General features: G+C 44.3%; 5 non-coding genes across 5 annotated transcripts; all 5 read right to left on the bottom strand.

Annotated features, from left to right (window-relative positions):
* Nucleotides 1–7,920: 7,920 nt before the first annotated feature.
* Nucleotides 7,921–7,993, bottom strand: trnaf-gaa (transfer RNA phenylalanine (anticodon GAA)). Its single transcript has one exon. It is a non-coding gene; the product is annotated as a tRNA-Phe (tRNA).
* A 1,013-nt stretch (nucleotides 7,994–9,006) lies between these two features.
* On the bottom strand, nucleotides 9,007–9,079 carry trnak-cuu (transfer RNA lysine (anticodon CUU)). The gene has a single exon. It is a non-coding gene; the product is annotated as a tRNA-Lys (tRNA).
* A 2,833-nt stretch (nucleotides 9,080–11,912) lies between these two features.
* trnaf-gaa (transfer RNA phenylalanine (anticodon GAA)) lies at nucleotides 11,913–11,985 on the bottom strand. Its single transcript has one exon. It is a non-coding gene; the product is annotated as a tRNA-Phe (tRNA).
* Nucleotides 11,986–17,402: 5,417 nt separating this feature from the next.
* Nucleotides 17,403–17,476, bottom strand: trnal-gag (transfer RNA leucine (anticodon GAG)). The gene has a single exon. It is a non-coding gene; the product is annotated as a tRNA-Leu (tRNA).
* A 1,392-nt stretch (nucleotides 17,477–18,868) lies between these two features.
* Nucleotides 18,869–18,941, bottom strand: trnak-cuu (transfer RNA lysine (anticodon CUU)). Its single transcript has one exon. It is a non-coding gene; the product is annotated as a tRNA-Lys (tRNA).
* Nucleotides 18,942–24,137: the final 5,196 nt, after the last annotated feature.

Genomic DNA, 24,137 nt, shown 5'->3' with positions numbered 1-24,137 from the left:
ATTTCAAGTTTCTTTTTTCTGGTGCTTGGTGAGATTTCAAAATTGAAAGCGACCCATACCGACCCCAAACTCGTCACTTACACACTGACAGATACAAGGCGGCCACACTCTTCACTTCAGTGAGATGAAAGCGGAGAGCGATTTCACGGTTGAATGTAATGGCGAAGAAAACTCACACAAACAAAAGTGCAGCTCATTGAGGTGCCTTTAAATTCCTGATTGTTTGCACTGAACTTCTTCCCAAAGCGTTGGAGATTCAGGTCGAGCGATTTGGGGACTTCTCCCTCTTCGCGAAAGTTTCAACCGCAGTTCGAGATCAAAAGTCGAGGGCAGAATGAGACACCTCCCTGAAACCGGGGAGCAAAGAAACCAAACTTTAGAGTAAGGTTCTGTTTGTTGAGAAAAAGAAAATAAAAAATTTATTTTGGAAAGATCCAGAATGCTATCAGCTCAAAAAGCAACTGTTACCCCGGCGGGATTTGAAGACGCAGCCTTCTGGGGGAGCAATAAGTCATGCAGATAGAAGCAGGAAGTTGAAAAGTGTGAATTGATAGATTAAGTGAGTGGCCAAAACTGCGGCAAATGGAGGTCAATGTGTGGGAGAGCGAAGTCATCCATTTAAATCGAAAAAAGATAAATGGTGAGAAGCTGGGAACTGTGGAGGAGCAGAGAGATTTCGGGGTCCGTGCACAGAAACCGCTACCAACCACGAAAGGTACAAAAACGATTGAAAATCGTTAATGGGATGTTAGCAACGGTTCGTTCGTTTGCTTAGACGTGTCATAATATCCCGATCGCGGTTTGATTCCTGTATGGGCTGAGAAGGGTCTTTGGTTCGTGTTTATGTGACTTTTAAAATCCAAGCTTTACAAACAGATCCACAGACTAAGTCACGGGGACAATTTTTGGAATAACATCCATTGTAGCTTTTACCCCTGGGCTGGAGAAACACGTCTTTCTATTTATTTGTCTTTCTCCGGTTTGCAGAGAAACGTTTAACTCGCGGCCTGTTCCCGTTAATGATCATCAGCAGCAACAGACAAACAGAGCGGGCCTGACCGCCCCGAGATGTGGAAAATGGAACAGTTTCGGACAAATCAAATAGTCACCTGGCACCGAGAGAGACAAAACCAAGAGAAAAAGATAGAAGGGAATCGAGAAATAAAAACTAAATCAAGTCGATAGAAATATTTCCCATCCTTGATATCTCTCTATTCAATCCCCAATCCTTCAGTGGCGGGAATCAAATTTCACTGTAAATAAATGCGAGAATCGACCCAAAGAAGAAGAAACCAAATAACCAAAAACTGCCGAAACCCGGGATTGAATGAACAACCTTTAGATCTTCAGTTTAACGCAATTCCAACTCAGCGATTTTGACCCAACAGCAAATTCAACTTTGCCTCATTGTCCTGCAAGAAAATATCACCGCCGCGACGCCTTGCTCTTCCTGTTCATTACCGCACTTCATATATAAACATCGCACTCACATATACCCAACCACAGTTCATATATAAACATCGCACTCATATATAAAACCCCACAGTTCGTTTATAAACACCGCACTCATACACGCACCCACAGTTCATATATATTGACATAGCAATCAGATATACACACCTGCAGTTCATATATAAATATCGCACTCATATATAAACACCCAGACTTCACATATAAACATCGTTCTCATATATAAACTCCCACAGTTTATAAATCAGCAGCGCACTCATACATCCACACCCAGTTTATAGGAGGAAGTTCGGTACCGACCGCCGATACAGCTCTCAGAGTGGGAGAGGCGGAAGTAGCAGCGACCGAACAAACTCTGGATCTCATCCTTAAGACAGACCGGTCGATCCACCTGTGAAATTAAATCGCATTTGTGTATCAGTGAGGGTAATGGGTTCTTAGTGGCGATCGATCGGGCCAAGGGGATCTCAGAGAGGGGAAGGGATAGTCAGATGGCATCAGAGAGTGTAAGGGGGCTCAGAGAGAGGAAGGGACAGTCAGATGGCATCAGAGCGTGTATTAAGATCTGAGAGAGGGGAAGGACTGCCGAGTATGGGAGAGTGTAAGGGGGCTCAGGACGTATCTGTGTAAGGGGCACTCAGTGGGCAGCAGAGCAGGTGAATGGCGCTGACAAGGTTCAAAGAGGATCATGGACTCACTGACGGTATCGGAGAAGGTAAGAGACAGAGCGTATCAGAGAAGATAAGCAGCTCAGGGTGAACCAAAGCGGGTAAGGTGGGCTCAGGAGGTATCAGAGAGGCGAATGGATCCAGAGTTGGCATCTTCTTAATATTACATTTTCTAACCTACAACATTTTTAATAACGGCAAAAAATGAAGCCGACTGAACCGATAACCTGTCCGTGTCCCATGTGGAGGGAACGAGAAGGTAGAATCAGGAGGGAGTGGATCATTGGCAAGGCTCACGGTTTCCTTTCATGCAGCTCAGGGTTGTGTCTGGTGATATCACTGGAGAAAAGGGGTTGCACTTTGAAACTTTTATCACTCAGTGTGAAAAATAGAACACAAATCGCCCAAAGTGGGGGTCGAACCCACGACCTTAAGATTAAGAGTCTCATGCTCTGCAGACTGAGCTCGCCGGGCCGACTATCAAAATTCTTCCCATCCTATTTCGCAGAGAGACAGCTGTTGGCTTTGCTGCAGGAGTTCAGTTCGTTCCACAATCTCAGGGTATCTCCTTCTGAACACCCGTTTTTTTTTCTGGAGTTAGTCTGATGCCGTCACACTCTTCACTTCAGTGAGATGAAAGCGGAGAGCGATTTCACGATCGAATGCAATGACGAACAAAACTCATTCAATGAAAGTGCAGGTCATTGAGGGGCCTTTAAAGTCCTGATTGTTTGAACTGAACTTCATCCCAAAGCGTTTGAGATTCACGTGGAGTGATTTGGGGACATCTTTTCCCTCTTTGCAAAAGTTTCAACTGCAGGTCAAGATCAAAAGTCGAGGGCAGAATGAGACGCCTTCCTGAAATTTGAGAACTCGGGAAGCAGACTTTAGAGCAAGGTTCTGTTAATTGTGAAAAAGCAGATAAAACATTAATTCCGGAACGATCCAGAATCCTATCAGCTCTAAAATTAACGGTTACCCATGATTTATACACGCAGCCTTCTGGTGGCACAATAAGTAATGTAGCTTAAAAACCGGAAGTTGAAAAGTGGGAATTGACAGATGAAGTGAGTGGGCAAAACTGCGGCAAATAGAGTTCAATGTGGGGGAGAGCGAGGTCATGCACTGTAAATCTGAGAAAGATAAATCAGAGTATTTTCTAAAGTGGTGAGAATCTCGGAACTGTGGACGAGTAGAGAGATTTAGAGGGCCATGTCCAGAAACCGCTACCAGCCAGCGTACAGGTAAAAAAATAATTAAATAACCGAATGTGCCGTTAGTCGGGCCCGTTAGCTCATTTGCATAGAGTATACCGTAATGTCATGATCACGGATTCGATTCTTGTAATTTACTTGATTTATTTCGGGTTTTTGTAACGTTTAAAATCGAAGCTTTACAAAAAAAACCACAGACAAATTCACGGGGACAGTTTTTTTGAATAACATCCATTGCAACTTTGCCCTCGGGTCGGAGAAACAAGTCTTTTTTTGTCTTTCTCCGGTTTGCAGATAAACGTTTAACTCGCGGCCTGTTCCCATTAATGATCATCAGCAGCAACAGACAGACAGAGCGGGTCTGACCGCCCCGAGATGTGGAAAAGGGATCAGATTAGAACAAATGCATCAAATCAAATATCACCCGGCACGAGAGAGACAAAACCAAGAGAAAAAGGCAGAAGGTAACAGAGAAATAAAAACTACATAGAGACGATAGAAATATTTCCCATCCTTGATGCCTTTCTATTCCATCCCCAATCCTTCAGTGTCGGGTATCAAATTTTACTATAAATAAATGCGAGAATCGAAGCAAGGAAGGAGATACTAAACAACCATAAACTGCCGAAACTCGGGATTGAACTAAGGACCTTAACACTCTCCCAACTGAGCTATTTCGGATCCACATCCATCGTTTATTTCGTGTTATTGTCGTGGAAGTAAATATCGCCCCAGGAGGAATTGCCCCTCCTGTTCATTCCACAATTCATATATAAACATTGCACTCATATATACACACCCACAGAGCATATATAAGCATCGCTGTCATACATAAACTCCCAAAGTTTATCAATCAGCAGCGCACTCATAGATCCACACCCAGTTTATAGTAGGAAGATCAGTACCGACTGCCAATAGAGCTCTCAGAGTGGGAGAGGCGGAAGCAACAGCGACCGAACAAATCTGGATCTCATTCTTAACACAGACCGGTAGATCCACCTGTGAAGTTACACCGCACTTTGAAAGCAGGGACGGTAATGTGTTCTGACAAGGCATCGGGGGGTCTAATTGCTTCTTAGTGGCGATCCATTGGGGCAAGGGCATCTCAGAGAGGGGAGCGGGCATTCAGAGGGTATCAGAGAGTATATTGAGATCTCGCAGAGGGGAAGGACTGCCAGAGGGTATCAGAGAGTGTAAGGACGCTCAGGGCGTGTCAGTGGGCGAGGGGCACTCAGCGGGGACCAGAGAGTGTAAAGGGCGCTGACATGGTTCAAAGAGGATCATGGACTCTCAGAGGATATCACAGCAGATGAGCAGCTCATGGAGAATCAAAGAGGGTAAGGTGGGCTCAGCAGGTATCAGAGAGGCGAATGGATCTAGAGTTGGCATCTTCTAAATATTACACTTCCTAAAAATCAACATTTTTAATAACAGCAAAAATGAAAACTATTGAAACGGTATCTGCCGTGTCCCATGTGGAGGGAATGAGAAGATAGTATCGGGAGGGGCTGGGTATTTGGCAACGCTCACGGTTTCCTTTCACACAGCTCAGTGTTTTGTCTGTTTATATAACTGGATTTCGTGAACTGGAGATAAGAGGTTGCACTTTGAACCTTTCATCACCAACTGTGAAAAATAGAACACAAAACGCCCAAGCTGTGGTTTAAACCCACGACCCTGAGATTAGGAATTTCGTGCTTTACCGACTGAGCGAGCCGGGCCAGCGGCAGGGCTCCTTCTCATCCTATTATTTCAGAGAGGCGGGTGGTGACGTTGATGTTGGGGTTCAGTTTGTCCGACAATGCCAAGGTGGCTGAATCTGAACACCCACTTCTCATTCTCGAGTCAATCTGATGACTTTTACCAGTCGTCCAGCCCCGCGCTGAGCAGTATAGGAACATCGGGACAAGAGAAGGCCATTCAGCCCCTCGAACCTGCTGCCCCATTCAATTAGATCATGAGTTGATCTGCAATTCATCTCTGTTTCTCCGTCTTGGCCTCATATTCCTTGGTACCCGAATCGAAAAACGATCTATCAAAATCAGACTTCAAATTATGAATTGAATCACAATCCACATCCTTTGGGATGAGAGAGTTCCAGCTTTCGGCCGCATTTTGTTTGCTAAAGTGATTCCTGATTTCTTGCATGATGAGTCCAGCTCCAATTTCATTTTGGATTCGGCCAACAGAGAGAGAGAAAAAGGCCGTCTTAACCGGAGATTGATCCTTGAACGATCTCTCACAAATCAACTGAAACCAGTCGGAATGTGAATACCATTTCACTTTTCCAAAATAAAGGGAGTGACATTCATTGTGGAAACAGTCTGATGTCGCTCACTGCAGAAATATCCATGTCAGTGTGAAGGAGCTCGCTTGCAACCTTCGAACCTTCTCTGTCAAGAAGTATTCCGACTTCGTTCAAGCCAACCTCGTTTTTTTGGATATTTTTCATATGCCTGTTATCCAACCGCAGAATAAATGGTGGAAAATCAGACGCACTCAGCTGGCAATGTTTGCGGTACATTTTCTGGCAGACAAGACACACAATCGAACCCAAGAAATGCGAGACAATGAATGTGAAGGTAAAAGGTTGCTTTAGCGTCCTCCAGTGGGTTCGAACGACCAACTTTTCAGTTGGCAGCGAAACGCACGAACCAATTGCCCCACAGAAACAGAACTTGCAAATGTTCAAGGACTAATTCATCGAGCTGACGCTTCAGGTTGCCGCACTCAATGTAACAGCTTTCTTCCAATCAGTTTACTTTTCCAAAATAAAATGTGTGCAGCTTGCACGAGTCAAAATCTGTGCTGTATTATTTCTGAAAATTAAACTCACCTTGCCATTAAACACCTGTATGTTGAAAGACTCAGTCCGCTCGTGGAAGAGAGGATTGATTTTTGAGCTGTGATTCGCCATTCTCTGTTCCAGTAATATTCAGGTTTGCGGAAAATGAGATGAGATGAAATGAGCAGGACAAACCAGCAGGTCTGTGACACTACACGGTGTCTACAAAGTTGTCTCTTGCACTTGCAGTGAAGTGGACGACAATTTTCACTCTTAAACCAGTAATTATTATGTTAAGAAAAAATGTGGCCGAGAAAGACTCGATTTCAGCGCGGTGACACTGGGCCAGAGTAAAGTTCAGTTAATACGATTGCCGAGTGGCGAGAGGTTGGATTTGGAACTCCTGTGCGGCTGCGCTGCACATTGTCCAGATCTGTTTGGAGCGATATTCCCTTCAATTCATCACTTACAGGGACAGTTTGATTCTAAGTTTCTTTTCCCCGGCGCTTGGTGAGATTTCAGAAATAAACGCGACCCGTGCTGAACCCAAACTCGTCACTGACACGTTGACCGATACAAGGCGGCCACACTCTCCACTTCAGTGAGATGAAAGCCGACAGCGATTTCACGTCGATTCCGATGGCGACAAAAACTCATTCAATGAAAGTGCAGGTCATTGAGGTGCCTTTAAATTCCTGATTGTTTACACAGAACTTCTTCACAACGCGTTTGAGATACACGTGGGGCGATTTGGGGACTTCTTCTCCCTCTTTGCAAAAGTTTCAACCGCAGCACAAGATCAAAAGTCGAGGGCAAAATGAAACGATTTGCTCAAATTTGAGAACCAGAGAACCAGAATTTAGAGCAAGGTTCTGTTTATTGAGAAAAAGCAGATGAAACATTCTTTCCGGAACGATACAGAATCCTATCAGCTCTAAAGGCAACGGTTACCCCGTGTTTTGAACACGCAGCCTTCTGGTGACACAGGAAGTAATGCAGATGGTAGCAGGAAATTGAAAAGTGGGAATTGATAGATTAAGTGTGTGGACAAAACTGTGGCAAATAGAGTTCAATGTGGGGAAGACCGAGGTCATACACTTTAAATCTAAGAAAGATAAATCAGAGTATTTTCTAAATGGTGAGAAACTCGGTGCTGTGGAGGAGCAGAGAGATTTAGGGGTCCAAGTACAGAAATCGCTGCAGGTACAAAAATTAATTAAACAGCCTAATGTGCCGTTGGTACGGCCGGTTAACTCGTTTGCAAAGCGTATACTGTAACATAATGATCACGGACTCGATTCTTGTAATTTACTTTATTTATTTCGCGTTTTTGTAACTTTTGAAATCGAAGCTTTAAAAAGAAAATCAACAGAAAAATTCACGGGGACCGTTTTTGAATTACATCCGTTGTAACTTTGCCCCTGGGCAGGATAAACACGTCTTTCTTTTGATTTGTCTTTCTCCAATTTGCAGATAAACGTTTAACTCGCGGCCTGTTCCCATTAATGATCATCAGCAGCAACAGACAGACAGAGCGGGTCTGACCGCCCCGAGATGTGGAAAATGGAACAGTTTCGGACAAATCAAATAGTCACCTGGCACCGAGAGAGACAAAACCAAGAGAAAAAGGCAGAAGGTAACAGTGAAATAACAGCCAAATACAAACGATATAAATAATTCCCATCCTTGATGTCTCTCTATTCAATCCCCAATCCTTCAGTGGCGGGAATTAAATTTCACTGCAAATAAATCCGAGAATCGAAGCAAGGACACAAACAAAAACTGCCGAAACTCGGGATTGAACCAAGGACCTTCAGATCTTCAGTCTAACGCTCTCCCAACTGAGCTATTTCGGCTCTGTACCCAACGATTACTTTGTGTTATTGTCGTGGAAGAAAATATAACCCCAGGAGGAATTGCCCCTCCTGTTCATTCTACAATTCAAATATAAACATCGTACTCGTAGAGATACACCCACAGTTCATATATAAACATCGTTGTCATACGTAAACTACCAAAGTTTATAAATCAACAGCGCACTCATACATCCACACCCAGTTTGTGGGAGGAAGATCGGTACCGACCGCCGATAGAGCTCTCAGAGGCAGAAGCAGCAGCGACCGATCAAACTCTTGATCTCATCCTTAACACAGACCGGTAGATCCACCTGTGAAGTTACACCGCACTTTGATAGCAGGGACGGTAATTGCTTCTGAGAAGGCCTCAGGGCGTCTCATCGCTTCTTAGTGGCGATCCATTGTGGCAAGGGCATCTCAGAGAGGGGAAGGTACTATCAGAGGGCATCAGAGAGTGTAAGGGTGCTCAAAGAGGTGAGCGTGCAGTCAGATGGCATCAGAGAGTATTTTTAAGATCTGAGAGAGGGGAAGGACTGCCGAGTATGGGAGAGTGTAAGGCGGCTCAGGGCGCATCTGTGTAAGGGGCAATCAATAGGTATCAGAGCAGGTGAATGGCGCTGACAAGGTTCAAAGTGAATCATGGACTCTCTGAGGGTATCGGAGAAGGTAAGAGACAGAGCGTATCAGCGATGATAAGGAGCACAGGGAGAATCAAATGGGGTAAGGGCGGATCAGGAGGTATCAGAGAGGCGAATTGTTCCAGCGTTGGCATCTCCTAAATATTACATTTTCTGACCTTCAACATTTTTAATAACAACAAAAAGTGAATCCAATTGAACCGGTAACCTGTCCGATGCGGAGGGAACGAGAAGGTAGAATCGATAGGGAGTGGATATTTGGCAACGCTCACGGTTTCCTTTCACACAGCTCAGGGTTGTGCCTGTTTCGAATCTGGAGACAAGAGGTTGCACTTTAAAAATTTTATCACCGAGTGTGAAAAGTAGAACACAAATCGCCCAACGTGGGGCTCGAACCCACGACCCTGAGATTAAGAGTCTCATGCTCTACCGACTGAGCTAGCCGGGCCGACTCCCGAAAATCTTCCCATCTTATCATTGCAGAGAGACAACTGTTGGCTTTGCTGCAGGAGTTCAGTTCGTTCCACAATCTCAGGGTATCGACTTCTGAACACCCGTTTTTTCATTCTGGAGTTAGTCTGATGTCTTTTACCATTCGTCCAGCTCCGCGCTGAGCAGTATTGGAACATCGGGACAAGAGAAGGCCATTTAGCCCCTCGAACCTGCTGCCCCATTCAATTGGATCATGAGTTGATCTGCAATTCACCTCTGTTTCTCCGTCTTGGACTCATATTCCTTGGTACCCGAATCGAAAAACGATCTGTCAATATCAGACTTCAAATTATGAATTGAACCACAATCCACATCCTTTGGGATGAGAGAGTTCCAGCTTTCTGCCGTATTTTGTTTGCTAAAGTGATTCCTGATTTCTTGCATGATTAGTCCAGCTCCAATTTCATTTTGGATTCGGCCAACAGAGAGAGAGAAAAAGGCCGTCTTCACCGGAGATTGATCCTTTAGCGATCTCTCACAAATCAACTGAAACCAGTCGGAATGTGAATACCATTTCACTTTTCCAAAATAAAGGGAGTGACATTCATTGTGGAAACAGTCTAATGTCGCTCACTGCAGAAATATCCATGTCAGTGTGAAGGAGCTCGCTTGCAACCTTCGAACCTTCTCTGTTAAGAAGTATTCCGACTTCGTTCAAGCCAACCTCGTTTTTTTGAATATTTTTCATATGCCTGTTATCCAACCGCAGAATAAATGGTGGAAAATCAGACGCACTCAGTTGGCAATGCTTGCGGTACATTTTCTGGCAGACAAGACACACATTCGAACCCAAGAATTTGCGAGACAATGAATGTTAAGGTAAAAGGTTGTCTTCGTGTCCTCTAACGACCAACTTTTCAGTTCGCAGCGAAACGCGCTAACCAATTGCGCCACAGAAACAGAACTTGCAAATGTTCAAGGACTAATTCATCGAGCTGACGCTTCAGGTTGCCGCACTCAATGTAACAGCTTTCTTCCAATCAGTTTACTTTTCCAAAATAAAATGTGTGCAGCTTGCACGAGTCAAAATCTGTGCTGTATTATTTCTGAAAATTAAACTCACCTTGCCATGAAACACTTGAATGTTGAAAGACTCAGTCCGTTCGTGGAAGAGAGGATTGATTTTTGAGCTGTGATTCGCCATTCTCTGTTCCAGTAATATTCAGGTTTGCGGAAAATGAGATGAGATGAAATGAGCAGGACAAACCAGCAGGTCTGTGACACTACACGGTGTCTACAAAGTTGTCTCTTGCACTTACAGTGAAGTGGACGACAATTTTCACTCTTAAACCAGTAATTATTATGTTAAGAAAAAATGTGGCCGTGAAAGACTCGATTTCAGCGCGGTGACACGGGCCAGAGTAAAGTTCAGTTCATGCGATTGCCGAGTGGCGAGAGGGTGGATTTGTAACTCCTGTGCGGCTGCGCTGCACATTGTCCAGATCTGTTTGGAGCGATATTCCCTTCAATTCATCACTTACAGGGACAGTTTGATTCTAAGTTTCTTTTCCCCGGTGCTTGGTGAGATTTCAGAAATAAACGCGACCCGTGCTTAACCCAAACTCGTCACTAACACGTTGACCGATACAAGGCGGCCACACTCTGCACTTCAGTGAGATGAAAGCCGACAGCGATTTCTCGTCGATTCCAATGGCGAAAAAAAGTCATTCAATGAAAGTGCAGGTCATTGAGGTGCCTTTAAATTCCTGATTGTTTACACAGAACTTCTTCCCAAAGCGTTTGAGATACACGTGGGGCGATTTGGGGACTTCTTCTCCCTCTTTGCAAAAGTTTCATCCGCAGCACAAGATCAAAAGTCGAGGGCAAAATGAAACGATTTGCTGAAATTTGAGAACCAGAGAACCAGAATTTAGAGCAAGGTTCTGTTTATTGAGAAAAAGCAGCTGAAACATTCATTCCGGAACGATACAGAATCCAATCAGCTCTAAAGGCAACGGTTCCCCCGTGTTTTGAACACGCAGCCTTCTGGTGACGCAGGAAGTCACGCAGATGGTAGCAGGAAATTGAAAAGTGGGAATTGATAGATTAAGTGTGTGGACAAAACTGTGGCAAATAGAGTTCAATGTGGGGAAGACCGAGGTCATACACTTTAAATCTAAGAAAGATAAATCAGAGTATTTTCTAAATGGTGAGAAACTCGGTGCTGTGGAGGAGCAGAGAGATTTAGGGGTCCAAGTGCAGAAATCGCTGCAGGTGCAAAAATTAATTCAACAGCCTAATGTGCCGTTGGTACGGCCGGTTAACTCGTTTGCAAAGAGTATACTGTAACATAATGATCACGGACTCGATTCTTGTAATTTACTTTATTTATTTCGCGTTTTTGTAACTTTTGAAATCGAAGCTTTAAAAAGAAAATCCACAGAAAAATTCACGGGGACCGGTTTTGAATTCCATCCGTTATTACTTTGCCCCTGGACAGGATAAACACGTCTTTATTTTATTTGTCTTTCTCCAATTTGCAGATAAACGTTTAACTCGCGGCCTGTTCCCATTAAATGATCATCACAGCAACAGTCTGACCGCCCCGAGATGTGGAAAATGCATCAATTGCGACAAATCAAATGGTCACCCGGCACCGAGAGAGACAAAACCAAGAGAAAAAGGCAGAAGGTAACAGAGAAATAACAGCCAAATACAAACGATATAAATATTTCCCATCCTTGATGTCTCTCGATTCAATCCCCAATCCTTCAGTGGCGGGAATTAAATTTCACTGCAAATAAATACGAGAATCGAAGCAAGGAAGAAGAAAGTAAACAACCAAAAACTGCCGAAACTCGGGATTGAACCAAGGACCTTCAGATCTTCAGTCTAACGCTCTCCCAACTGAGCTATTTCGGCTCTACACCCAATGTTTACTTTGTGTTATTGTCGTGGAAGAAAATATAACCCCAGGAGGAATTGCCCCACCTGATCATTCCACAGTTCATACACAAACATCGCACTCACAGAGATACACCCACAGTTCATATATAAACATCGCACTCATAGAGATACACCCACAGTTGATATATAAACATCGCACTCATAGATATACACACACAGTTCATATATAAACATCGTACTCATAGAGATACACCCACAGTTCATATATAAACATCGCTGTCATACGTAAACTACCAAAGTTTATAAATCAACAGCGCACTCATACATCCACACCCAGTTTGTGGGAGGAAGATCGGTACCGACCGCCGATAGAGCTCTCAGAGGCGGAAGCAGCAGCGACCGATCAAACTCTGGATCTCATCCTTAACAGAGACCGGTAGATCCACCTGTGAAGTTACACCGCACTTTGATAGCAGGGATGGTCATGGGTTCTGAGAAGGCGTCAGGGCGTCGAATCGCTTCTTAGTGGCGATCCATTGGGGCAAGGGCATCTCAGAGAGGGGAAGGTACTATCAGAGGGCATCAGAGTGTGTAACGGGGCTCAAAGAGGAGAGCGGGCAGTCAAAGGGTATCAGAGAGCATATTGAGATCTCACAGAGGGGAAGGACTGCCAGAGGGTATCAGAGAGTGTAAGGACTTCAGGGCGTATCAGTGGGTGAGGACTGCGGGTATCAGAGAGTGTAAAGGGTACTGACAAGTTTGAAAGAGGATAATGGACTCTCTGAGGGTATCAGAGAAGATGAGGAGATCAGGGAGAATCAAGGAGGGTAAGTGGGTATCAGGAGGTATCAGAGAGGCGAATGGATCCAGAGTTGGCATCTTCTTAATATTACACATCCTCACTGTCAACATTTTTAATAACAGCGGAAATGAAACCGATTGAAACGGTATCTTCCGTTTCCCATGTGGAAGTAATGAGAAGATAGTACCGGGACGGACTTGATATTTGGCAACGCTCACGGTTTTCTTTCACACAGCTCAGTGTTGTGTCTGTTGATATAACTGGATTTCATGAACTGAAGATAAGAGGTTGCACTTTGAACCTTTCATCACCCACTGTGAAAAATATAACTCAAAACCCCCAATATTTGCTTTAAACCCAAGACCCTGAGATTAGGAATTTCGTGCTTTACCGACTGAGCGAGCCGGGCCAGCGGTAGGGCTCCTTCTCATCCTGTTATTGCAGAGAGGCAGGTGGTGACTTTGCTGTCGGGGTTCAGTTTGTTCGAAAATCCCAAGGTGGCAGAATCTGAACACCCGATTTTCATTCTGGAGTCAAGTCTGATGCCTTTTACCAGTCGTCCAGCCCCGCACTGAGCAGGAGTGTAACATCGGCACAGGAGAAGACCATTCAGCCCCTCGAGCCTGCTGTCCCATTCAATTAGATCATGAGGTGATCAGTAATTCATCTCTGTTTCCCTGCCTTGGACTCATATCCCTTGGTAACCGAACCGGAAAAAGATCTATCAATATCAGGCTTGAAAATTTGAATTGAGCCTCAATCCACATCCTTTGGGATGAGAGAGTTCCAGCTTCCGGCATTATTTTGTTTGCTAAAGTGATTCCTGATTTCTTGCCTGATTGGTCCAGCTCCAATTTCATTTTGTATTCTGCCAACAGAGAGAGAGAGATAAAAAGGCCGCCTTAACCAGAGATTGATCCTTGAAAGATCTCTCACAAATCAACTGAAACCTGTCGGAATGTGAATACCATTTTACTTTTCCAAAATAAAGCGAGTGTCATTCATTGTGGAAACAAGAAATAATCCGAATTCTTTCAAGCCAATCAAGTTTTTTTTGAATATTTTTCAGACAGCAGATTAAATGGTGGAAAATTAGACGCACTCAGCTGGCAATGTTCACGGAATAGAATCATAGAAGTTTACAACATGGAAACAGGCCCTTCGGCCCAACATGTCCATGTCGCCCAGTTTATACCAGGAAGCTCGTCCCAATTGCCTGCACTTGGCCCATATCCCTCTATACCCATCTTACCCATGTAACTGTCCAAATGCTTTTTAAAAGACAAAATTGTACCCGCCTCTACTACTGCCTCTGGCAGCTCGTTCCAGACACTCACCACCCTTTGAGTGAAAATATTGCCCCTCTGGATCCTTTTGTATCTCTCCTCTCTCAACTTAAATCTATGCCTCCTCGTTATAGACACCCCTACCTTTGGGAAAAGATTTTGACTATCTACCTGATCTATGACCCTCATTATTTTATAGACTTCTTTAAGATCACCCCTAAACCTCCTAATCTCCAGGGAAAAAAGTCTCAGTCTATCCAACCTCTCCCTATAAGTCAAACCATCAAGTCCCGGTAGCATCCTAGTAAATCTTTTCTGCACTCTTTCTAGTTTAATAATATCCTTTCTATAATAGGGTGACCAGAACTGTACACAGTATTCCAAGTGTGGCCTTACTTACTAATGTCTTGTACAACTTCAACAAGACATCCCAACTCCTGTATTCAATGTTCTGACCAATGAAACCAAGCATGCTGAATGCCTTCTTCACCACCCTATCCACCTGTGACTCAACTTTCAAGGAGCTATGAACCTGTACTCCTAGATCTCTTTGTTATATAACTCTCCCCAACGCCCTACCATTAACGGAGCAGGTCCTGGCCCGATTCGATCTACCAAAAATGCATCACCTCACATTTATCTAAATTAAACTCCATCTGCCATTCATCGGCCCACTGGCCCAATTTATCAAGATCCCGTTGCAATCCAGATAACCTTCTTCACTGTCCACAATGCCACCAATCTTGGTGTCATCTGCAAACTTACTAACCATGCCTCCTAAATTCTCATCCAAATCATTAATATAAATAACAAATAACAGCGGACCCAGCACCGATCCCTGAGGCACACCGCTGGTCACAGGACTCCAGTTAGAAAAACAACCCTCCACAACCACCTGTCGTCAATCCAATTTTGTATCCAATTTGCTACCTCACCTTGGATCCCGTGAGATTTAACCTTATGTAACAACCTACCATGCGGTACCTTGTCAAAGGCTTTGCTAAAGTCCATGTAGACCACGTCTACTGCACAGCCCTCATCTATCTTCTTGGTTACCCCTTCAAAAAACTCAATCAAATTCGTGAGACATGATTTTCCACTCACAAAACCATGCTGAATAATCCCAATCAGTCCCTGCCTCTCCAAATGCCTGCAGATCCTGTCTCTCAGAATACCCTCTAACAACTTACCCACTACAGATGTCAGGCTCACCGGTCTGTAGTTCCCAGGCTTTTCCCTGCCGCCCTTCTTAAACAAAGGCACAACATTTGCTGCCCTCCAATCTTCAGGCACCTCACCTGTATATTTTCGTTCAGACAGGACACACATTCGAATGCTGGAAACGCGAGACATTGAATGTTCAGGTGAAAGTTACTACCCAGCGTCCACCGGGTGGAGCTTGAACCAACAACCTTTCAGTTAACAGCCGAACGCGCGAAACAATTGCGCCACAGAAACACAACTTTGTATTTGCTGAACGACTAATTCACCGAGCTGAAGCTTCAGCTTGCCGCGATTAATATAACAGCTGTCTGACTATCAGTTTACTTTTCCAAAATAAAGGGTGTCCAGCTTGCATGAGTGAAAATCTGTGCTGTGTTATTTCTGGACATGAAGCCAACCTTGCCATTAACCACCGTATGTTGGAAGACTCAGTCCCCTCTTGGTGGAGAGGATTGACCTTTTGAGCTGTGATTCGCCATTCTATATTCCAGTAATATTCAGGTTTGCTGAAAATGAAATGAGATGAAATGAGCAGGTCCAAGGAGCAGCTCTGTGACACGACACTTTGTCTACAAAGTTGTCGCTTGCACTTACAGTGAAGCGGACGGTAGTCTTCACCATTAAACCAGTAACTATGATGTTAAAAAAAATGTGTTCGAGAAATACTTGATTTCAGCGTGGCGATACTGGGCCGGAGTAAAGTTGTGATTGCCGAGTGGCGAGAGGGTGGATTTGGGACTCCTGTGCGGCTGCGCTGCTCATTGTCCAGATCTGCTTGGAGCGATATTCACTACAATTCTTCACTGACAGGGACAGTTTGATTCGAAGTTTCTTTTCCCTGTTGCTTGGTGAGATTTCAAAAATAAAGACGACCCGTGCTCACCCCAAACTCGTCACTAACACGCTGACAGATACAAGGCGGTCACACTCTTCACTTCAGTGAGATGAAAGCCGAGAGGCGAACAAAACTCATTCAATGAAAGTGCAGGTCATTGAGGGGCCTTTAAAGTCCTGATTGGTTGCACTGAACTTCTTCCCAAAGCGTTCCAGATTCACGTGGAGCGATTTGGCGACTTATTTCCCTCTTTGCAAAAGTTTCAACTGCATGTCATGATCAAAAGTCAAGGGCAGAATGAGACGCCTTCCTGAAATTTGGGAACCAGGGAAGCAGACTTTAGAGCAAGGTTCCGTTTATTGAGAAAAAGCAGATAAAATATTCAATCCGGAAGGATCCAGAATCCGATCAGCTCGAGAAGTAACGGTTACCCCGTGATTTGTACACGCAGCCTTCTGGTGGCGCAATAAGTCATGTGGAAAGAAGCAGGACGTTGAAAAGTGGGAATTAATCGATTCAGTGAGTGGGCAAAACTGCGGCAAATAGAGTTCAATGTGGGGGAGAGCGAAGTGATTCACTTTAAATCTAATAAAGATAATTCAGGCTATTTTCTAAATGGTGAGAAAAAAGGAACTGTGGAGGAGCAGAGCGATTTCGGGGTCCAAGTACAGAAATCGCTACCAACCAGCATACAGGTACAACAATTAATGAAACAGCCGTTCGGACCGCCGGTTAGCTCATTTGCAAAGACTATGCCGTAATGTCATGATCACGGATTCCATTCTTGTAATTTGCTTTATTTATTTCGGGTTTTTGTAACTTTTAAAATGCAAGCCTTACAAACAGGTCCACAGACAAATTCACTGGGACAGTTTTATTGAATAACATCCATTGTAACTTTGCCCCTGGGCCGGAGAAACACGTCTTTCTTTTTATTTTTCTTTCTCCGGTTTGCAGAGAAACGTTTAACTCGCGGCCTGTTCCCATTAATGATCATCAGCAGCAACAGACAGACAAAGCGGGTCTGACCGCCGCGAGATGTGGAAAAGGCATCGGTTTAGGACAAATGCATCAAATCAAATTGTCCCCCGGCACCGAGAGAGAAAAAACAAGAAAAAAAGGCAGAAGGTAACAGAGAAATAAAAACTATATCAAGACGAAAACATATTTCCCATCCTTGATGCCTCTCTATTTCATCCCCAATCCTTCTGTGGCGGGTATCAAATTTCACTGCAATGAAATGCGAGAATCGAAGCAAGGAAGAAGAAACTCAACAACCAAAAACTGCCGAAACCCGGGATTGAACCATCGACCTTTAGATCTCTCAGTCTAACGCTCTCCCAACTGAGCGATTTCGGCCGCTTGTCAAAACATCCCTTTACATCATTGTCTTGGAAGAAAACATAACCCCAGGAGGAATTGCAGCTCCTGTTTATTCCGCAATTCATAGAAAAACATCGCACTCATATGCACACACCACCAGTTCGTATATAAACATCGCACTCATATATACGCACCCGCAGTTCATATATAAAGATCGCACTCATATATACACACCCGCAATTCAGATATAAACATCACACTCATATAGAAACACCCGCAATACATATACAAACATCACACTCATATACACACACCTATAGTTCATATACAAACATCACGCACATATATACACACCCACAGTTCATAAACAAACATCACACTCATATATACACACCCACGGTTCATATATAAATATCACACTTATATATACACACCCACAGTTCATATATAAACATCGCACTAATATATACACCCACAGTTCATATATAAATATCACACTCATAGAGATACACCCACAGATCATATATAAACATCGTACTCATAGAGATACACCCACAGTTCATCGCTGTCATACGTAAACTACCAAAGTTTATAAATCAACAGCGCACTCATACATCCACACGCAGTTTATAGGAGGAAGATCGGTACCGACCGCCGATAGAGCTCTCAGAGGCGGAAGCAGCAGCGACCGATCAAACTCTTGATCTCATCCTTAACACAGACCGGTAGATCCAGCTGTGAAGGTACACCGCACTTTGATAGCAGGGACGGTAATGGGTTCTGAGAAGGCCTCAGGGCGTCAAATCGTTTCTTAGTGGCGATCCATTGGGGCAAGGGCATCTCAGAGAGGGGAAGGTACTATCAGAGGGCATCAGAGAGTGTGACGGGGCTCAGAGAGGGGAGCGGGCAGTCAGAGGGTATCAGAGAGCATATTGAGATCTCACAGAGGGGAAGGACTGTCAGAGGGTATCAGAGAGTGTAAGGACTCTCAGGGCGTAGCAGTGGGTGAGGACTGCGGGTATCAGAGAGTGTAAAGGGCGCTGACAAGGTTGAAAGAGGATAATGGACTTTCTGAGGGTATCAGAGAAGATAAGGAGATCAGGGAGAATCAAATAGGGTAAGTGGGTATCAGGAGGTATCAGAGAGGCGAATGGATCCAGAGTTGGCATCTTATAAATATTACACATCCTAACTATCAACATTTTTAATAACAGCAAAAATGAAACCTATTGAAACGGTATCTGCCGTGTCCCATGTGGAAGGAATGAGAAGATAGTATCGGGAGGGACTGGATATTTGGCAACGCTCACGGTTTTCTTTCACACAGCTCAGTGTTGTGTCTGTCAAAATAACTGGATTTCATGAACTGGAGATAAGAGGTTGCACTTTGAAACTTTTATCACCCAGTGTGAAAAGTAGAACACAAATCGCCCAACTTGGGGCTCGAGCCCACGATCGTGAAATTAAGAGTCTCATGCTCTACCGACTGAGCTAGCCGGGCCGGTTGCCAAAATTCTTCCCATCTTATTATTGCAGAGAGACAGCTGTTGGCTTTGCTGCAGGAGTTCAGTTCGTTCCACAATCTCAGGGTATCTACTTCTGAACACCGGTTTTTTTCATTCTGGAGTTCGTCTGATGTCTTTTACCATTTGTCCAGCCCCGCGCTGAGCAGTATAGGAACATCGGGACAAGAGAAGGCCATTCAGCCCCTCGAACCTGCTGCCCCATTCAATTAGATCATGAGTTGATCTGCAATTCATCTCTGTTTCTCCGCCTTGGACTCATATTCCTTCGTACCCGAATCGAAAAAAGATCTATCAACGGCAGTCTTCAAATTATGAATTGAGCCACAATCCACATCCTTTGGGATGAGAGAGTTCCAGCTTTCGGCCGTATTTTGTTTGCTGAAGTGGTTCCTGATTTCTTGCCTGATTAGTCCAGCTCCAATTTCATTTTGGATTCGACCAACAGAGAGAGACAGAGAAAAAGGCCGCCTTAACGGGAGATTGATCCTTTTACGACCTCTCACACATCAACTGAAACCAGTCGGAATGTGAATACCATTTTACTTTTCAAAAATTAAGGGAATGTCATTCATTGTGGAAATAGTCTGATGTCGCTCACTGCAGAAATATCCGTGTCAGAGTGAAGGAGCTCGCCTGCAACCTTCGAACTTTGTCTGTCAAGAAGTATTCCGATTTCCTTCAAGCCAATCTCATTTCTTTTGTGTATGTTTCAGATGCCTGTTATCCAACCGCAGAATAAATGGTGGAAAATCAGACGCAATCAGCTGGCAATGTTGATGGTGCTTTTTCTTGCAGACAAGACACACATTCGAGCCCCAGAAATGCTAGAAAATGAATGTTAAGGTAAAAGTTACTCCGGCATCACCGGGTGGGTTCAAACCACCAACTTTTCAGTGCAGAGCCGAACGCGCTAACCAATTGCACGAACAGAAACACAACTTTAAGGTTGCTGAAGGACTAATTCACAGAGCTAAAGCTTCAGGTTGCAGTGATCAATATAACATCTCTCTACTATCAGTTTACTTTTCCAAATAAAGGGTGTGCAGCTTGCACGAGTGAAAATCTGTGCTGTCTTATTTCTGAACATTAAACTCACTCAAAGGGTGGTGAGTGTCTGGAACGAGCTGCCAGAGGCATTAGTAGAGGCGGGTACAATTTTGTCTTTTAAAAAGCATTTGGACAGTTACATGGGTAAGATGGGTATGGAGGGATATGGGCCAAGTGCAGGCAATTGGGACTAGCTTAGTGGTATAAACTGGGCGACATGGACATGTTGGGCCGAAGGGCCTGTTTCCATGTTGTAACTTCTATGATTCTATGATTCTATGATTCTATAAGTTCCGCACCCATGAAGACGGCCTCAACCGGGATCTTGGGTTCATGTCACGTTACACGTAACACCACCAGCGAACAAAATGTATCTGTTTTTAATACAACGGGTCATTCTCTCTCTTTCTCTTCCTTTCGGATGTTTCTCTCTCTCTCTCTCTCTCTCAGTCTTTTGTTATGGCCGTTTGGATATTCGGTGGTCCTGTATGTAACATCTCTCTGTCTGAACACTTTGATTGCCTTGGCAACGGGCAGTTGGAAAGATTATCTGTAATCACCAGGTATTGTTCTCTGACTATAAATGCGGTAACATTTAAGGAATTCCACACTTCACCTGCGAAGGAGGAATCCTCCGAAAGCTTGTGATTTTCAAATAAAACAGTTGGACTATAAACTGGTGTTGTAAGATTCCTTACATTTGTTAACCCTAGTCCATCACCGGCATCTCCACATCAATTTAACAACGGCTGCACCAAACTCCTGGTGTGATATACACTGAACATTTCAAAACCGTCTCCTAAAATGCAGTCTGAAAAGCGTTTCACATACAAAACAAATCATTATTAAACTCATGAGTGTCACTCGCTAACCACGTTAGGGTTTCTTTCAGTCTGCAACAGAAAGTTATAGGTTGGTTAATGGTGTTTACAGAAATATTCCTCTTTTCGTAGAGTTTGTTTGGTTTCATGTAATTAATTATATAGGTGTGAACGCCGAATCATAACCACGAGCCCACCAGGCACCTGTACGGACAGTTCACCCAATCCGGTTACTTTGATCATCTGCCCTAATCTGGCAGAAAAACAATAGGATGAACAGCCCTTGCCTGTGAAAAGATGTCCTCTCCCCTTGATCAAACTAATATCTGCAATTGATGTACTGGAGCGAATTGCGCTCGAAGAAGCCGCACAGGAATTCCAAATGAACTCTACGTGGAGGAAACGGAGTGACAGAAGCAGAAGGAGATGCCACGTGAAAGATTTGGGTCCAGACCTGCTGCATGAGACTTTAAATGTTGTCAGCCTTTAACTGTAGCTCACAGTGTGAGAACAGTCATTGCTATCATTAGCCTTTTATATATCTTCTTGCACTGCATCTCCTCAATAGCCCCGGTTATCACAGCATCGCTTTCTGCAAATTAAATCCCAATGTGAAAACATACGCGATTTCAAACCGAAGCAAAGTGTTTGAGATTGGAAGGAGAGTGCGAGTGGGGATCATGGGCCTGAGGGGCAGTGAGATGATCTCCTGAATACTAAGATATTCCGCAAAGCAAAGAAGCAGTGAGATGAGACCTTTCCGTCTATTTTTTCCGGTATGTGCAAAATCCATCCCTTCTCGATGGACAACACCGTTCTTTCCCTCTCCCTGCTGAGCAGGTCAAGATGGGTTTCATGTATTCGCTGTTTTTGCATCAAGCATCTAATTCAACTGGCAGCTGGAGGAGTAAAGGAAGCAGGAGGGAAAGAAGATTCAGAAACAGGAGATGCCACGTGAAACGGTTGCTTCAAATGATCCACGGCAGCCCAGCGACGCCCCGCAGCTTTCCCAGGAGCTGTATCGATTCGACCCGTGCGTGCGTGCATTCTGGAAATGGAAACAGAGACATCCGCTGCTTGTGGGATTAGTTCACTTCAATTTTCCATTTCACGCGCAGGCCTACCCGCACTCGGTACTGTCATGGCCTGAACAAGTCTTTCGTGTTCTCACAGAAAATGCCACTTTTGCGAGCAGCTTGTCTGGACTGGACTGCACTGCACTGGGAGTAGTCAATTAACGAAATCAGTACTTCAAACAGAAAACATTCTTCACTCACTTATCCTGATACATTAGGGTCTCTATACTTGAATTATTCTTTCATTTTTTGGAACATGGGAACATGAGTAGGCCATTCAGCCCCTCGAACATCCAGGTTCATACATCCTTCCTGAGGTGGGGTGCCCAGAATTGAATGCTGTCCTCCAGATGGGGTCTCGCCAGAGCTCTGTGCAGCTTTAACATAACTTCCACCTCTTTGTATTCCAGCCCTCAAGAGATAAACGGGGAGAGTGAGAGCTCAAGATAGAAAGCGAGAGTGAGCAAATGGGAGAGAGAGAGAGGACTATGCATTGTACAAACCGTCGCTTTGTCGCTTTCTCAGGAGCTGCTTTGAATCTCCACTGAGCTTTTGAACCACTTACTGCACCGCAGCAAATGTTCCAAAGCAGCATATGGGATACGTGAAATAAACTAATCGATAGCCGATTTGTGGTGCCATGCGTAGCACGTGGGACTTCTTCTAATCAATGCAAAAGTTTGTGTGTCCGAATCTCACCATCGTTGAATTTTAGCTCAGGGTTCGGTGATTTCCGCGCTGGGAAGTGAAATGTTGCAGCAAAACCTCAACAGGATCATTAATGTCCTTCAAGGAAGGGAAACTACCCCCTACACTTCCTCTGATACAAGTGGCTCCAGTCCCACCCGAATTTATAATGCTTAATCCACTCTGAGCTGGATTGGCGAAACACTCTCAAGAAGGAGGCTCATCATCTGCTCACTGCAAAAGTCAATCTGCTGGATTTCCGGTTCTATCAGACTGCATGTTCCTTCAGACAGATTTCTAACTGGACACATGCATCCGGCTGCCGGTCGTGTATTGGTGCTTGAGGGGTAGAATTCTTGCTTGCAGTATTTCTACTCCTCTAGAAGTAGCTCCTGACGATCGCAAGATGGAAAGTATCGTGACTGAGCGGTCTAACGCGCTGGTTTAAAGCTCAAGATAAATCTCATAACTTGTAGATTGATCTAAATCATAGTTTGCGGCTCCAATACCGCAGCCACCCTCCTGTAAACTAATAACACTAAATATTTCATCACTATTACAACAAGAGGAACCACGTGGTGATACAAATAATTGATGCATTTTGGAACACCGAAATTATACCTTCAGCTCCGTTCGAAATGTTCACAAAGAAAAACAATTGTTGATCTAGGTGAGTCTCGAATAAAAACCTTTGCATTTCCCGACCCTGTACTGTCATATAAGGACCGCGCATTGCTTTATTGTGCCGCTAGAGCCCGGTTGCTCTGATCACCTGTCCCACTCTGCTGGAAGGAATATTAAGGTTAGAGGCCCTTACCTGTGGAAACTTGTCCTGTCCCCGTGATGGAAATAATATCTGCACTTTCACTTTCAGCTCCTTTCACATCCTCTGCTCCATCGCACTACAATCGGGTTTTCTGTGAACAGATCAAAATAAACATTGGCAGAAATTCTAACAGCAGTGGGATTCAAACCCACGCCTCCATAGAAATTTGATGGAACACCTTAGATCGCGATGCCACGCGACCATAATGTCACGGTTACGTGTAAAGAGATGTGTAATGCTTAAATAAATGAATTGAAGCTAATTGACCGCATTTACCCCGTGCTGGGGTTGTTCTCCTTCGAGCAGGGAACGTTAAGAGGAGATTTGATGGAAGTATTCAAAATCATGAAGGCTTCAGATAAAGTAAATAAAGAGAAGCTATTCTCATTGGCGGAAGGGTGAAGAACCAGGGACACAGATTTAAGGTGATTGGCAAAAGCACCAAAGGCGACATGAGGAAACACTTTTTTACCAACGAGTAGTTATAATCTGGAAAGCGCTCCCTGAAAGGATGGTGGAAGCAGATTCAATCATGGCTTTCAAAAAGGAATTTGATAAGTACTTGAAGGGAAATAAAAGCAGGGCTACCAGGAAGGGGCGGGGGAATGGGACGAGGGAATGCGACGAACTGGATTGCTCTTACAATGAGCCGGCACGGACTCGATGGGCCGAATAGCCTCCTTATCTGCTGTAACCATTTTACGATTGTATGAA

Source organism: Heptranchias perlo, chromosome 20 (assembly GCF_035084215.1).
Source record: "Heptranchias perlo isolate sHepPer1 chromosome 20, sHepPer1.hap1, whole genome shotgun sequence".
Taxonomy (NCBI): domain Eukaryota; kingdom Metazoa; phylum Chordata; class Chondrichthyes; order Hexanchiformes; family Hexanchidae; genus Heptranchias; species Heptranchias perlo.
Note: the sequence above shows the minus strand (reverse complement) of the source record. Positions and strands in the feature narration are given on the sequence as shown.